This window comes from Cynocephalus volans, chromosome 13 (genome assembly GCF_027409185.1).
Source record: "Cynocephalus volans isolate mCynVol1 chromosome 13, mCynVol1.pri, whole genome shotgun sequence".
Taxonomy (NCBI): domain Eukaryota; kingdom Metazoa; phylum Chordata; class Mammalia; order Dermoptera; family Cynocephalidae; genus Cynocephalus; species Cynocephalus volans.
This window is the reverse complement of record NC_084472.1, coordinates 52,890,426-52,905,368: the sequence shown is the minus strand read 5'-3', so window position 1 is coordinate 52,905,368 and position 14,943 is coordinate 52,890,426. Positions and strand designations below refer to the sequence as shown.

Here is a 14,943-nt window from a genome sequence, read left to right as displayed (position 1 = left end):
TATCATTGTTTTCATTAGTTTCAATAAATTTTTTGATTTCCTGCTTGATTTCTTCTTGGACCCATATGTCATTAAGTAGAATGCTGTTTAATTTCCATGTGTTTGTATAGTTTCCAGAGTTTCGTTTGTTATTAATTTCTAGTTTTAATCCATTGTGGTCTGAGAAGATACATGGGATAATTCCAATTTTTTTGAATTTATTGAGACTTGATTTGTGACCTAATATGTGATCTATCCTGGAGAATGATCCATGTGCTGATGAGAAAAATGAATATTCTGAGGTTGTTGGGTGGAATGTTCTGTGGATATCTGCCAATTCCAGTTGGTCTAGAGTCTTGTTTAGATCTTGTGTTTCTCTACTGATTCTTTGCCTAGATCATCTGTCTAATATTGACAGTGGGGTGTTCAGGTCCCCTGCTATTATGGTATTAGTGTCTATTTCCTTCTTTAGGTCTAATAGAGTTTGTTTTATAAATCTGGCTGCTCCAACATTGGGTGCGTACATATTTATGATTGTTATGTCTTCTTGATGGATCAGTCCTTTTATCATTAAGTAGTGTCCTTCATTGTCTCTTTTTATGGTTTTTAGTTTAAAGTCTATTTTGTCAGATATAAGAATAGCTACTCCAGCTCGTTTTTCTTTTCTGTTTGCATGGTAAATCTTTTTCCATCCTTTCACTCTTAGTCTGTGTGAATCTTTATGGGTGAGGTGGGTCTCTTGTAGGCAGCATATAGTTGGGTCCTGCTTTTTGATCCAGTCAGCCAGTCTGTGTCTTTTAATTGGGGAATTTAAGCCTTTTACATTAAGAGTTGTTATTGAAAGGTGTTGATTTATTCCTAGCATTTTATTGGTTGTTTGGTTGTCTTAGATGTCTTTTGTTCCTTGCTTTCTGATTTACTGTTTGTTTTCTGTGTTTGTTGGTTCCTTAGGTTGTAGATAGTGTTTTTGTTAGCTTGTTTTCTCTTCATGAATGCCATTTTTATTATACTAGCGGGTTTAGATTTTTCTTGGGTTTTTATGGCAGTGGTAGTTATTTTTCAGGAACCAAACCCAGTACTCCCTTGAGGATTTCTTGTAAGGGTGGTCATGTGGTAGTGAACTCCCGCAGTTTTTGTTTGAGAAATATACTATTTGCCCCTCATTTCGGAAGGATAGCCTTGCAGGGTAGAGTATTCTTGGCTGGCAATCTTTGTCTTTTAGTATTTTGAAAATATCATCCCATTCCTTTCTAGCTTTTAGGGTTTGTGATGAAAAGTCTGATGTTAACCTGATTGGGGCTCCCTTATAGGTGATTTGACGCTTCTCTCTTGCAGCTTTTAAGATTCTCTCTTTGTCTCTGAGTTTTGCCAATTTGACTATGACATGTCTTGGAGAAGGTCTTTTTGGGTTGAATACATTTGGAGATCGTTGAGCTTCCTGGATCTGAAGATCTGTGATTTTTCCTATACCTGGGAACTTTTCTGCCACTGTTTTGTTGAATATGTTTTCAATGGAATCTCCATTTTCCTCCCCTTCTGGAATACCCATGACTTGGATATTTGATCGCTTATGGTTGTCTGATATCTCTCTCAGATTTTCTTCAATGTCCTTGATTCTCTTTTCTTTCTTTTTGTCTGCTTGTGTTATTTCAAACAGCCCATCTTCAAGTTCAGAGGTTTTCTCTTCAACTTCGACAAGCCTGCTGGTTAAACTCTCCGTTGTGTTTTTTATTTCGTTGAATAACTTCTTCAGTTCAGCAAGTTCTGCTACATTTTTTTTCAGGACATTGATTTCCTTGTACATTTCCTCTTTCAGATCCTGTATACTTTTCCTCATTTCTTCATGATGTCTAGCTGAGTTTTCTTGTATCTCATTCAGTTTCCTTAGAATTATCACTCGAAATTCCTTATCAGTTATTTCAAGGGCTTCTTGTTCTATAGGATCTAGAGTTTGAGATTTATTAACTTTTGGTGGTGTACTTTCTTGATTTTTTGTATTTCTGGTATCTTTTTTTTTTGGTGTTTATTCATTGTGGCAGGGGGTTTCACAGTCTACCGGTTTGAGACTAATGACTAACTAGGATGTTGCTGTGGTTGCCAATTTCGTATGGCTCCCTCCGTGACTGCTCAGTTGGCCTCTAGTGCCTTGTGTGTGTGGTTGCCTCGGGTCTTGGGCTTCTCCGGGGAGCCACCTTTCTGGTCAGCTTGGACTCTGCTGGGCTGGTGGATCACGTACCACAGGGTGTGTGATCTCTGTTGAGCTTTCACTTCCTGTGCAGGACTTCTCCCTGTTCCGTGTTGAGCTAAGAATCTTAATTACTATTATTTTTTTTTTTTGGCGGCGGGCCAGTACGGGGATCTGAACCCTTGACCTTGGTGTTACCAAGCTGTGCTCTAACCAACTGAGCTAAGCGGCCAGCCCAATGAGCTCCTCAGCTCTTGACATCCAAACTTTGTTGAACTGTTTCTAAATAGAGTATGCATTTTGAGTGAGGATCTCGGGGTCTTCCATCTGAGTAAAACCCATCACATTTAGTTTCTTAATTATTTCCTTTTTTTTCAGTTCTGTTGCTGATATTTGTTCATTCATCTATTCATTCAACAAATAAATAAGTGCTTATGTGTTAGGCACTAGCACAGTGGTTCTTAACCTTGGATACACATTGGAATCACCTGGGGAGCTTTAAAAACTCTCAGTCCCAGGTTTCCACCTCCAGAAGATTCCAACATAACTGGTTCTGGTTATGGTGTGGGCATAGGGATTTTCAGAAGCTCCCCAGGCAATTCTAACCTGCAGTGGGGGTTGAGAACTCCTGAAGGCTAAGAGGCCTGGTCAGAGGTCGATCAGTGCCCTGTGGGAACCCAGCAGCCCCTTTTCCTACGGCATTGACAGCCATGTTCACCTCCAGGAATCTCAGAGCTTTACCTTGCCTATATATGTTTGCTCCTTGGAATACATGAGTCTTGAAGGATGCTCTTCTGGACTCTTCTCCTTTGAATAATATTTAGAACATATGATGAGAGAGATTAAACCCTTGGACCAGAGTTTGATGTCACTGCAGACAATAAACTTTCATTGGGTGGTGACTTGTGATCAAATCTTGGTATTTATGAAATCTGAGTCTCTTCCTATAGTGGAATTTCATCTTGAGCTACAGAGGGCATAACCTGCCCCGAATATCACTGCTTCCTTCCTCATCTTCCAGACTTCAAACTTGGGATTCCTCTTTAGCACGGAGGTCTGATCTAGAAGCCCAAGGACAAGAGTTGTATTTCCAGCTTTCCCACTTGCTTACTGTGTGACCTTGGGCAAGCTGCTTAACCAAGCTCTGGGCTCTAGATGCCTCATTTTTTTAGTTGTTAGTAATACATATCTTAAACTTAACTTTACAATCAAGGGGTTGTTATGATGACTAATTGAAAAGGATTGCAAATGCATGCTTTTTTGTAAACAACAACAACAGTATTATTACAAGGTAGCATATCTGCTGTGAATTGGTGTTGGCCCTTTGCTTCTTCCTTTCTTTTCCACAAATTTAACTCTAGTTTAGGGTTTAAAAACCATATGCACATATCATTAATGCTGATTTCTGAGAGGCTTATAAGGCACAAATAGTATAATTTAATTTTGGATGGGATTTCTTTTGTATTAAATCTATTTTGGATTAGTATTGGGAAAGTGTGAAAAGACACACAATTTTAGTGATGTCAAGTCCAGCCTTCTGAATGAAAAATAAAGGTTTCCAGGAGCTGCTGGATAGCCCTGCCCTGTTCCACCTGCTACATACAAGGGAAAAAATACCCAGCAAGTGGGCAGGGAACTTCTCATGGCTAAATTACTGGAACAGATTTGTAATGCAATCCAGATTAGTAATAATACACTATTAGCAATGTGCTGTCCCAAAGTTCTGCCTGGGATAGTGGCAGAGGTTAACCCTTTCAGTGCCAGAGGATCAGTTCATTATTAGATGTCCAGGGCTGACAAATGAAAATCAGAGAGAAGAGAGAAGTGAACTGCCACTTTGCATCCAGACCATTCCATTTCCTTTCTACACTCCCCCCTCCACACAGCAGAGTGGGCAGGAGAATGACTATCTGGGACTTATGTGCTCAGATGGAGCCTGAGGATTTTTAGGACACAAATGGGGACTGGAGTGGGAGAGAGGGGAGTGAAACAGCCCAGAAGGAGGGAGACCTGAGGGAGAGGAGATGTTAAAGATGGAAGAAAAGGGAGGAAAGAAGTGTCCCCTTGAGGGGACACTGTGTGACCAGCAGGTGCACTTCTCCAATCTCCCTTCAAGGAGACATGGTACACGGAGGTAAACTGGCGGAAAGCCTCCTGCCTCTTCTGATCTGTCTCAGCCTCACACCGAGCCCCTGCCCTCCCACCCACCACATTCCCCAGGCTGCTCCCAGCCCAGGACTGATGTGGAGCTCCTGCTAGGCTACGGCTAATGTCTCTTGTCACTCTTTTAATCCTGCTCATGACTCCAATTGTAAAGTTAGGCAACCACGCCAGTTGTTGGACTCTTTTACCTGCTGGTAATCCTGCACCGGCTGGGCCAATTGCCGAGCTAGGGCTGGGTCTGGAGCCCACAGGCCCCTCAAGCCTGTTCACAGACTGGGTCACAAACCCTTCATATGCCAGGCTGGGTCACCAGACCCCACACATGCCAGGCTGGGTCAGCAGACCCCTTCACTCAGGTCTATGAGCTAGGTAACCAGCCAAAAGGTCCTTGGAGCCATAGGTTGGAAAGCATGGGCACTCCCAAGGCCAACACCCACCTGCCTGCTTCACTAAAACTCTCTCTCTCTCTCTCTCTCTCTCTCAGAACACAATAGCAACAAAACTAAAAAGATACACTGGTGCACTTGCGCACTACACACACACACACACACACACACACACACACACACACACACACACACACATGATTTGCTTATAAAGGATGCTGAACCACACCCAACTGGACCCGTGATGAGGGCCCTGACCAAACTATTCTATTTTCCCAACAACTGAGCACGTAGATTCCTCTTTGGCCTTGGGGCTCCCCACACCCTCCCTGAGCCTCCTCCTCTGCAGTCCTCCTTCCTTCCCTATCTCCTTCTGTGGTGTCAGACCTGAGTCGGGATCTGAAGGCTCTCCCCTTACCTTTCACAGACATGTCCCCCGGTAAATCTCTAGCATGTCTCATTCTATCTTGGTGTCTGCTTCTTGAAGAACCCAAGCTGATACTGACCCTCCAAGATGTCCAAGGGAATGTCTGCATCCTGGTTTATGTACAAGGAATTCTTTCCCATCTGCCTGTTCACAATCATCCCTCTCTCACTGTGCAAAGGGGTACTTCTCACCCCTCAGGAGTCCTAGTATGAACATTGCACCAGGCGTATTGAAAAGGCCCCATGTGCCAATTAAATATTGGCCTTTGCCTTCTTTAATGAAGATATGACAAACCCATGACTGGTCCAATCTTGAGTATATTGCTGATAAGGGTCAAACCATGGCATAATAAATGGGGTGTTCTGTCCCTTGTCATCATGATCTTGCTTCAAATCTGTTAGTCTGGGCAGCAGAAGTGATGACAAGTGTCATTTAAACATTTCCTGGGGTGGCCATGAGATGGCTCCTCACAGACCTCCAACTTCAGGGAGCTCAGTTGACTAAGGGCCCTGTCACTGCCCTCTGAGTCCATTGGCACAAATATGCACAATTCCATCACCGCGCTCCCCATGGGCTTAGTACCAGCAACTGGGTGCGACCTTGGCTCAAGAGCTCCCCGATGCCTTGCTGAGCCTTACTGGGCTGCATAATAGCCTAGGACACGTCCACCCTCTCTCCCGCATGTGGCGGCAGACTCAAACTGTCATCTGGCGGGTCTCTCAGCCTTCCCCAGCACTCCCCTCCCCCTGCCTCTGTCTCCTCTCATCCTTGCTTCCTCTAATAAAGTCTTTGCATGTGTGAGCCCATCTTGGAGAACCCAGAGTAATGCACTCCCCTTCTTCCACCAGGGCCTCCCCCATCCTGGCTGTCATACTGTACCCCTCCTTAGCTGGTGCCCCCTGAGCACAAAGCAGACACACTAATGGCAGCTGAGCCCTGTTTCACCCAGGCAGGACATTCAGCAGGCTCTGTGACTCAGAGCTCTATCTGTCTTACATTTAGGAGTCAGAAATGCAAGGACACTTTTGTGGAGGACACATGTCAACATGATGCTTTGAATTAAAAATAAAGTTGGACTTTTTCTAACAGAAGGTAAGTCTTGGTTTGACTTAGACTGGACATTTTCTATATGCAGATGCTCCTCGACTTGCAGTGAGGTTCTGTCCTGATAAAGCCATCGTAAATTGAAAATATCTTAAGTCAAAAATGCATTTAATACACCTAGCCTACCAAACACCACAGCTTAGCCTAGCCTACCTCAAACGTGCTCAGAACTCACATTAGCTTACAGTTGGGCACAATCACCCACCAGAAAGCCTATTTTATAATAAAGTGCTGCTGACTATCTCATGTAATTTATTGAACACTGCGATGAAAGTGAAACAGAATGGTTGTATGCGTACTTGAAGTACAATTGCTACTGAATGGGCATGGCTTTTGCATCATTGTAAAGTTGAAAAACCTGTAAGCCAAACCGTCATAAGTCAGGGACTGTCTGTATGGAGTGAGCTAAATTGGTAAGTCCAAGATTTTAGGGAAAAAACTCCACATTTAAGCATTTAGTTTTAAAATTATATATTCTAAAATTGTGTTGATAAATAAGAATTGAAATTTATCATATTTCAGTTTTTGTAAACTTTTTGAACATATCAGGTATGAAAATATGCTTCCAGAATAGGAGTAACTGGTATAATTAAGAATCACTTGGTAAATGTTGGTAAAACTTTTTGGTGTACTTCCTAGACAGTGAGAAAAATGAGAGACTCTAATGAATGGGTAGCAAATCCTTTTTCAAGTCAAGTGTTTTCCAATTCTCTGCCTTGAATAACACTAAGGGAGTACTTAGCTGTCATCGAGAGGTAGAAAATAGGATTTTTGGCATATATCTTAGAAGGAGCTTAAATAATTGAGTGCTACTGCTATAAGAGAAATTCTTCTGTTTCTACCTACTTATTTATGTAATCCAATGATTACCAGCACTTGAATCTGTAAAACGAAGGATAAAAATAAAACTTGCTAACTCTGTTTTTTTCACTCCCATGTACATGAGCTCATAGAAAACAACAAATACTCTCATCTAGCTCACTGAGAAGTGCATTCCAAATGCAATTTTACTTTTCCTATTTAATAAACATTTTCATGTTTAATAATTAATCTGTGATATCTTCATGTATATTGATTAGCATGTACTAATATTAACATTACTGATAACCAAGAAGAAACTTTAACACTTAGAACCTCAAGGACACAAGAAAAGAGTTTTATTTATAAAATTTCAATTTATATAGATATTTTTGTGGCAGAGATGTAGAAAAGGGTGATCAACAACAGACTTTGGAGCATAAAAATATATTATATTAGGGCAACATTCTGTTAGGGAAAGGCAATGAAAATATGAGTTCATTTTTTCAAGGAGAAAAAAAGTAGTATGAACTTTTAGACTGTTATAAAGGACCTTGTTCATATATTTTCAGATGGATAACTGTTACCAAATCACTATAGTGTTTGGATGTCATTGTAGATTTAAATAAATTAAAATGAGTGTACTTCAAAAAGTTTGTGGAAAATGGAATTAAAAGATAATATGAATCTTTCCATGAACTTTTTGAAGACCACTTGGAGCTCCATTTTTAAATGTCGATATCAATAATATGTATATTATACCAGAAATAATATCCTGTGCAACTGCTTTAGCTTACTTAAGCTATGGCATGTTCCCCGACACACACACAACCAGTCCAGCGACGACCACCGAGCCACCACAAGAAGCACCCTGGGCTCTCCTGAGCCAGGGTGGTGGGGGACTAAGGGCCTTGGCCATGCCTCCCTGACATGTGCAACCAGCCCAGCAACAGCCTCCAAGCCACAGCAAGAAGAGCCCTGGGATCCTGAGCTGGGGTGGTGGGTGGCAAGGGCTTATGCCATACGCCTCTGACATCTGCATCTAGCCTGGCAATGATCAAGCCACCCCTGGAAGCCCCCTGGTCTCCCCTGTGGGAATGAGGGGGGTGCCACAGGCTTCAATCCTGCCCCTCCTCCTTCCTCCTTCTTCCATCCCATTTCCTTCCCGTTTCCCTTCTCTCCCTCCCTCCCAACTGCTCTGCAACAACACTGTAGAATGTAAAAAGTTAATAATATTAATTTAAAAAAGAACCACATTTTCCAAAAATAAAAATAAAAAAAGCTATAGCATGTGATGGGAGTGGGGATGTGCAAAATAACTATGTCTGAAGACCACTGCCAGTTTCAGGGATTCTCAACCTCAGGTGCACATTCGAATCACCTGAAGAGTTTTTTAAAAACACTGATGCCTGGGCCCCACTCCAGACCAAATAAGTCAAAGTCTCTGGGGATAGGACCTGGGTGTTTTCAGTGTGTCTAGGCTTGAGGAGTCCTGGGGACCTAAAGGGATGAGAACCCCTCAAGGGTAGCTGGGAGGTGGCTGGATCTGTGGGAGGAGCAGGTGGCTGAGGCTCTGAGGTTTGGGGCAAGAGCAATAAGAACTCCGGAACTTCCCAGTCCCTCCTTCTCCTCACTGTAATCTCTGGTGGAAGATACTGGAGGGCCGTGCCCTGTGTCCTGTAGAACTGTTGCCATTCCATGACTTGCATGGCCCTAGAAGCCCCTCTCAAGCTGTTCGTGCTTCTCATGGCGCTGCGACTGCTCGTTCTCCTGCCTTCATTAGACCTTGTGCAGAATGCCGGGCTGACTCCTGGGCCTGGAAAGGCAAATAGGAAAGAGGGATTTGGAAATAGGAATAGAAGATGGAAGCTCATGCTTCCTAGTCCTGTAGAGCACGTGGAGGTGACACGTGTTCTCCAATGCATGGATTACATTGATTCTGACCCACTGTAAACCCATTGGGATGATTTGAACTTGACTATGCCTCACATGAGCCTCCAAATTGCATGCATTACTGGGCCATACTGGGTAGGTGGAGCCAGAAAGAAAGCTGACAGAGATCCAGGAGTCGTGAGACTCACAGGGTCCTGGGTGAGGCTCCTTCTGGCTAGCCATGTAGTCCTGGGCTTTGTTAGACAGTGGGTTGAACTAGGTGAGCACTCACCTGTGCTCCAGCTCTGTGATTATACCTCAACGGTCTCTAGTGTTACGAAAAGTTTGTGACTCGAGCCCATTGTCACCTAGAGATCATATCTTCCAGGTCCGTCTGGACTGTTCTGTGAAGCACATGTTCTAACAGAAGTTCTGGCTTAACGCTGACATGGGCAGCTCCCAATGCACCTCCACGAACGCCTGCCCCGGTTTACTGGTTGAGTTTACAAAGCCTCATACATCGTTCTCCAGTGTCTTTCATATCTTTCAGTATCTGACATCAAGCGCTAAAATTTGCCAGCCACACCTAATTCTGGGAAAGGCCAAATGAGAAAGGTGTGTCTCGCATACACGATGCCTCTGTTTATGTTTCATACTTGGCGTGTTAGTTTCCTGTGCCTGCTATAACAACATGCCATAAACGGGGTGACTAAGAACAATAGAAAGTTATTCTCTCACAGTACTAGAAGCCAGAAATCTGAAATCTGTATCACTGGGCCAAAATCAAGGTGCTTTCGAGGCCACACTTGCTCCGGAGACTCCAGGGAAAAAGCTGTTCTTACCTCTTGAGCTTCTAGTGGCTCCTGCCACTCCTTGACTTGTGGCTGCCTCATTACAATCTCTGCCTCTGTTGGAGTGAGCAGGACTGAAGCCATGTTGGGACCTAAAACCGCATGGGCTACAGGCAAATTTTAAAAAGACACAGTTGTTTTTCTTGGCATTACATTTCTCTGAGTTCCCTCTTTTCTCGTGGTTATTTTATATTTTAAACCTTGGTTACGGGGTAGGATGACATTATTTACATGAATATAAAGTTGTTTTCCAGCCAGCCTGAAGATTCAGACTTACCGGGAGGTGTGTACTATCCAGAAATGTTATTCTGAAATAACAGCAAAGATGGGAACAGAAACCAGATGGAGTCTTGGCAAGAACTTGCACCTGGCTCCTTGCATGGCACGGAACCCCTACAGCTCATGTCCCCCTGCCTCCTACTTTTCATTTCCCATGTTCCATTCCCTCAGCCTCCTCTTTAAAAACTCCTCAGTAAATCTGAGTCTTGGAGATGGCTCTCGCCTGGCCATTCTCCTTGATGTTTACCTGAGAGATGGGTTAGCCTAATGTCTCTCCTGAGGTTACCGGTATTCCTGAATAAAAGCTGACTTCCATATTTACCACCATTTGACTTTAGAGTGGTTTGCTTTTGAACGGGACAGGCAGCTGGACGTGAATTTGGCAACACCTCCATCTTCTTACCTTTTCGTCTGTGTGTGTGTGCCAAATCTCCCACTGCCTCCTTTTATAAGAATAAATGTGATTTCATTTAGGGCCAAGTTAATCCAGGATAATCTCCTCATCTCAAGATCCTTAATGTAATCTCAGCTGCAGAGACCTTTTTTCCACATAATGTACAGGTTTCAGGAATTAGAGCCTGATATCGTTGGGAGCCGTTATTCCACCTGCTAGACCAGGTAAAGCAATGTTAACTTGGTTGTAATAAGCTGTCCATCAGTAACTGAGGCTTATTCACTGTGTGGTCTCTGGTCACAGCCTTTCCTTGTGGGCTTGGTTACTGGGCTCCTAAATGTGTAGTGCCACCTCCAACTACCCATAATACTCAACTTGATGGCCCCTCAAAGTTTAGGTGTCTGCCTGAGATAGGAATCTGGAGAAAAACATTTCAGACACTTGTTATCAGGGGGCAGTGCAGATGAAGGAACAGGACGAGGGGTTCTAGAAGTTGGCTTGAGAAGTCACCACATGATATGGTGCCCGGGGAAGCAAGAGGGACTCATTCATCAAATGCTGCTCGGTGTCACATATGTCATTTTACGGTAAGGGATTCTTTGAATCCTAGTGTCTTCAAGGGGAGCTCTGTAAAGTGAAGGACAATTTTCTAGTCCACAGGACACTCTTAAAGAGGCTCCACAGGGCTGGACAATCTGTAGCCATGTCTCCTACGCCTGCCGCCTGAGTGGTGGTGGGAAAAGAGGAAAGAAGGGAACAAAGAAAAGCAGAGGGAAGGTGAGCCCATGACCCATCACGAATGCTGTTGGAAAAGAAAGCCAAAGAACAAGAGAGCAGGGGTCCAGATCTTGATAGAGAGCTCCCATTTACATGGTGCTTTAAATTGACGAATGGATCCAAGGTGCAATGAGTTGACATGAAGGGACCTTTCAGGACAGCCACAAGAATGGGTTGCTAATTTTAAAAACTTCTCAGTGAGTACACGGTAAGCCCCATTAAACATTTGTTAATGCATCGGTGTTTCCGCTCAGGAGAAAAGGGCTTCAGCCACGCAAAGCGTCTGTAGCTTTGGGTATATGGTGGATAGTTTTTACTCTGTCCTGGAGTTTGCTGTACTAACAACTCTTTAGTTCTAATTTGGGCAGTTTCATCTTGTGTTTTGGTTAACAGTGAACTCTTGAACCAACACTGATTGTGGATAAAGGGTTTTCTTTTGGGTTTTAAGAGCATCAGTCAACCCTATCCATTGGTGGTATTTATTCTGAATCAATAAAGTCATTCCAATAAATGACTCAATGCTTTTCTTTTTCACTAATCTTTTTACTTGATTATTTTCTCAACCCTTCTAAGCCATTCTGCATTTTCTTGTTATCCACCCCTTCACATACACACACACATATACAAACACATGCACATGTGCACTGACCCTCATAATTTGGTGCCAGCTGCAACATGACTAATAGGCAATTACAGTTTCCTCTTGAGAGTCAAGGGAATGTTAAACATTAAGAATTCTATGATTGGGTGCAAGTAATGATTTTAACCACATTAGAGCTGAAAACACATCAACCTACCACAACCCTCCCAGAATGGAACCAAACCAGGGCTCTCCTGACTGTGACAGGGAGTACAGAGAGTCAAATTCCAGGCCTGACACTGCCACTAACTTGTGACTTCTCTGCATAGGAGACTTACCCCAAGCTGCTCCTCTGCCTGGAGCTTTGCGTCTGCCTTTCTACCAGACTATCTTCACCTGAGTGTCAGGTCCCAGCTTCAATGTCATTCTTTAGGAATGTCTTTCCTGATCCTGAGTCTAGTTTAGACTCCCCTGCTACATTCCCCCAGGTCCTGGTTACTCGTTGCCCCACAAATTTATTCATTTATTCTTTTGAGTACCCAGTATCTGCCCAGCAATGTGCTAGATGCTGGGCACGTGGTGTGAAAAAAAGAATAGCTGCCCTCATGGAGCTTACGATAGATGATGGGGGACAGACATAAACAACCCACATACAATAAAGATGAAGTTCAACCTTGGTTCCACCCAAGGAAAAGAAAGGACTGGGATGAAAGTTGACCAACAGGCACAATTGGACCAACGTCAGACCTCAGGTCCCAGCTACAGAGGTGCCAGCCTGTGATCGTTCTTGCTCAGGTGCTTGCTTCGGGGCTCTGGCTCCAAACCTTTTATTCAATGTATATTAAAAAACAAAACAAGACCAAAAAAACAACAACAACAAAAAAATAAGTAAACGTATATTGAGCCTACTGAGTACCTGGCTGGGAGGTGGCTCTTTCTCTTAACCCCGTGCCTTGCCAATCCTAGACTCTGCCTCGCCTATGGCAGGCTCAGCCCTGCCCTGTAGAGGATGGTCTCACTTTGTAGTAGAATTGGGCACTTCTAGGAATTTCAAAGATTCCTTAACAGAGATCAGCAAAAGGCACAACAAGGTTAATTACTGAGCACAGGCTGTGCTGGGTGATCAAGGAATTAACTATGAAGCAGGAATAGGAATCTAAGAAAAGAAAGGCTCTGCATGTGAACATCAATTTGTGGTGGGTCACAGGCTTCTCTTTCAATGGATATTGAAAAGATGGTGCCCAGTGGCCATGACTGTCCCCCCACACTGACCACAGCTAATGAAACTACAGATAATAGAGCCAGAGTAAACACCTGGCTAAGCTGGGCAAGAGCACTCAGTCTTCTGGCCACAGTTGATTGGGCCAGAGAGAGCACCCAGCCCAAGGTAGACCAATCAATGATTCTCCAGAGTTTTCCAAACTGTAGCCAAAGAAAGGATTCGACAGCCAGATCCCAGCCGTGTAGAAGAAGCCAGTGTGCAGTAGGAGATGACAGTAGGAGAGGAGGAAGTTCCTGTGAGGAAAGAAGCATAATGGAGAGAGAGAGAGAGAGAGAGAGAGAGCGATTGACTGATTATTCCTGGTGTTATTCAACTCCCTGTTTCTGAGGCCCAGAAGGACCTCCTACCCCTACCATGACTTGGTTGTCTAACTCCTTAAAAAAAAAAATCCTTCCATTTTTTATACTGAATCGAGTAGGGTTTTCGTTACTTTATATCCCGCAAAGTCCCAATGAACACAGATCATCTGCTACAGGGCGAGGACAGGGCAAGGACCACACTGAGCTCCAGGCAACTGCGCAGAAGACTCAGTGATGCAGTGAGCAGAGTTTCTCCTACCTCAGCAGTTATTATTTCAGAGAACTTACTTCAAGGTATTATTTTGAAACATTTCACAGATATCCAATGTCAACTTTAAATATGCTATGATCATGTCAATTCAACATAATTTAGCAAATATTTCTGAAGTGTTTATTAAGCATCTAGAACATAATCCTGTTCTAGGAACCTGAGAGAAGGCAACGACCAAAACAGACAAAAGTTTTTACTCTTGATTCAGCCAATTAGTTTGCTGGGGCTTCCACAACTAAGTACCACACACTGAGGGGCTTAAACAAGAGACACGTGTTATCTCACAGTTCAGGAGGCTAGAAGTCTGAGACCAAAGTGTCAGCAGCGGTGGGTCCTAATGAGGGCTGTGAGAAAGGACCTGTCTCAGGCTCTGTCCTCGGCTTAGAGAGGGCTGTCTTCTTTTTCTTCATAGCATGTTCCCTCTGTATGTGCCCGTGTCCACATTTCCTCCTTCGTATAAGAACACTGGTCTTATTGGATAAGGCCCCACCCTAATGACTTCATTTTAATTTAATTATCTCTTAAGAACCATGTCTCCAAATATGGTCACATTCTGAAGCACTGGGGGTTGAGACCTCAACCTATGAATTTTTCAGGGGACACAGTTCAGCCCACAACCACCTTTACTTTTTTAAGCCACTGAGATTTGGGTGTTGTCTGTTACCACAGTATAACCCAGACTTCCTTGACTGATGCAAAGGAAAAATTGCATGTAGACTCATGGTGACAGCGTCTTTGAGTTGTCTGTGCATATTTATAACCCTATTAAAATCCACACCAGGGACTTTATAAAAAAAATTATGTGTGTGTCACAGCCATGGATAAATTAGCCCACAGCAGTAGAGCTGGAACATCATTATTTTTCCCAGTTTAGGAAGCTGAGGGCCAGAGAAGATAAATGTCTCTTTCTAGGCAGACAGGAAGGCCCCAGTTCCCAGGATGACTCCCTGTCATGTGTGTGTTGCAGCCACAGGCTTCTTCCTGCCTCGCGGGGGCCCCAGATGGCCATGCCAGCCATCCAGGCAGACCTCCTCCCCTCAGGCGTCTCCGTGGGTACAAGACCTATCAGTGACCCCCCCCAGAGCCTGTCAGGCCTCCTCGACTGCTATGAACTCAGGATGCCTCTTGCTGGCCGAGGTATTATTCTCCCACTGGTGACAGGCTAATTCCTTAATCACCTGTTCAAGTTTTCTGCTGCCCACCCACCTTCCTTCTTACTTTCCCACGGTTCTCAGATGGTAGAAAGCTAGGAGGAGGTTGACTTCTTCTGGGCAGGTCCTTCAGCTCTGAGAAGGA

At 43.8% G+C, this 14,943-nt stretch overlaps 1 pseudogene; it reads left to right on the top strand.

Annotated features, from left to right (window-relative positions):
* Positions 1-8,749: 8,749 nt before the first annotated feature.
* The window catches only part of LOC134361679 (spermine synthase-like), a 66,499-nt pseudogene continuing 60,305 nt past the window's right edge, over positions 8,750-14,943 (top strand).